Here is a 2858-nt window from a genome sequence, read left to right on the forward strand (position 1 = left end):
TCTATCTATCTATCTATCTGTCTGTCTGTCTGTCTGTCTGTCTGTCTGTCTGTCTGTCTGTCTGTCTGTCTGTCTGTCTGGACCTCATTTTATAAAGATATCCCACATTTCAATGTTTATACTTACTTTGAGGATGTAGTTGCAGCTTATGACCACCAGAGGTATAGAGAGATGCATAGAGGTTGTCAAGCTAGCAGCTACGTAACTAGATATCACTTCTGGTGAGGACATAAAGAATAAAAGCCTCCGAAATAATTGTAAACGCTTTTTTTTCAAGTCCTATATTTATTTATATAATACCGTACTTTTCTTGAGAAATTTATTATTTTTTGGATATAAGATATTCCCATTTCACATATTTTATGTTGGTTGTTTTGTTTTTACGTGCAGTTATTATTTAGAAGACATGAATCTTGAATAGTTTTCCTTTCTTGCCTCAGCTCATGTCCCACACTCCAGATACGCTCAGATCCACAAGGACAGCTCTCCTTCACCGAAGACATTTTTTTATATGATAGTTCAGTTCATGGACAACATCTGAGCAGTTACTGTTGGGTCTCTGAGATAAATGTGATGTTTAGGCGCACTCAGCCACCCCAGCAGCACAACATCTGTCTGTCATGAAGGTGGCGTCACTAAACTTAAGAAATGGTTAACAAGGAAAAATTGTTAAAAAGTAGTTAAAACATGGCCTTGTTTCGGTATAAGATGTGAATAAGCCCAGTAACAGAAGGATGTACATTGTTTACATTCATACAAGACACAAAAGGCATCTGATTCTGAGAGACTATTTATTCCAAATGCCAATTCCTCTCCTTCGCTGACTCGGCCTTATCCTTCTGTTCCTCAGGGTTAAGGTGCCCCATGAGAGGCGATCAAACAGGCTTCAAACAGAGACAATAGAAACTATTTGGGTGACCACACACAAATGATCACAACTTCTGTATCCCCATTTAAAAAGGGCAAGTTGTCCCTGGAAAAAACACAGGGAAGGTGCTGGCCTTCCCTCTCAGCCCAGTCCTAGTTCCTTCTTTTGACTCCATCTCTCTGATCTGCAGAGGTAAGTTTCACCTTTTATGCTGATTGAATGAAAACAAAACACAGGTGGTTTAAATAAAACTAAAACTTTAAAACTATAGACTAGCAACAAACATCCATAAATTTGATCACATACATACCCAGCCAACTGATTTGTCAATGTTGTTACTATGGTTACTGCTAATCAACAATCTTCTTTCTTTGTCTTTCTTAAACCGAGCCATAGATACATCAGTGAACAACGGTGCCATCTACTGGATGGTGCTTTGTGAATCACGAGCTATTCGTTTGTGGATCTGTGCGGATTTGCGGAAAGAATTTCTCAAAAATACGAACATGTGATTGGTGATTCACAAATGCTGAGTCACGATTCACAAACAGAATTTTCAGTTTCACAAATGGCTTTTCGTTTTACAAATGGAAAATTATATATTTACAAATACACATATATTTGTAAAAACCAACACACAAGCCACAAATAGGAAATTTGTATTTGTGGATAGCAGAAAAACGTGTGCAACTCAAGGCATATTTTCAGATCACCCTCTGGGCATTTGCAGTTGACAAATTTAAGACCATAATTTTGTACCATTTGGAATTAAGATGGGTTTTTCATGGAGTTTTGTATCATTTAATCAACACAACATGACCACCACTTTGAAAGTGTAATATTTCTTAAACTGTGAAACAAAGAAATACAACATCAAAGAAAAAGAATGTTTTTTTTTCTTACAGCCCCTTTTGCGGTGATTCCAGCTGTAAGTTTTATGGGTTATGTTTCTGCAAGTTTGCTGTATCTATCTGCTTGGATTTCTGCCCATTATTCAAAACCAAACTGCTTCACATTCTGCTTCACTACTTTTACATGCATGGAGAGACTCCCAAATGCTTTCTTGTTTTATTCCGTAAGCAATGACTTTTTTTTCTGGCCACTATGATGTCCAAGTTTGCAGAGCCATTCGCTTAAAGTGGTCCTATGACCAGATGTTGAGCTGGCAGCTCATTGAGAGCTAACTTTTGGCCAATTTATGCCCTTCTTGCCACGTCCATCAGTTTTTGTGATGTATTTTGAAGAAAGCTTTTGCAGGATGAAAATATTGCCTGTTGCAACTGACTTGTGAAGCTGTTCAACAAATAACTATTAGACTTCAATATATGCTTGATGTTGCTGTTTTGATGAGTCACAGATGTGACGCCTGCACTGAACCAGGTGCTCTTTTGCTTTGTTATGTTAAGATTTTGCATCCCTTGATGCAACTGTCATTAAAACAGAGAAGTTGAGTTGGCAGCCTACTTTTGGAGGGTCCTGCAAACTGATTTTGTTTTACCACAACATTCGTAGAATTTGAAATATGTAAATAAGAATTGCCCCCACAGATATCTTTGATGAAAGGAGACGTAATTGTTGCATAATTGTACCAGACTTCATTATTTACGTTTTGAATACACTGGCTGTCAATTCATCAGAAAAATGGTCAACTTTGCAGATGCGCACTGTACTCGCTCTGTGATGCCTTCAGGTGCTTTCAAAAATAACTCCGACTTTAGTCATTCATACTTCCTACTGGAAAAATAGTTGCTTTTCAACGTTAGAATTTTAATAATAGTATATAATAAGTGTCTTCTATTTTTCCGGTCACAAATACTTCAATTTCTGTCATCTTTACTTTTTAACAGATCCGGAATAATGAACTACCGAGCGCACCCTGAAGGCAGCATGTCATCCGGCTCTTGGGCTCTCAGCATCATCGTAACAGTTAACGGCAATGAGAGTTAACGGGAAAGTTCAGTCTGTGAGTCCAGCGGTGTATCGAGGCGGG

The sequence above is a fragment of the Leuresthes tenuis genome, unplaced genomic scaffold (assembly GCF_036924035.1).
Source record: "Leuresthes tenuis unplaced genomic scaffold, fLeuTen1.0.hap1 SCAF_21, whole genome shotgun sequence".
Taxonomy (NCBI): domain Eukaryota; kingdom Metazoa; phylum Chordata; class Actinopteri; order Atheriniformes; family Atherinopsidae; genus Leuresthes; species Leuresthes tenuis.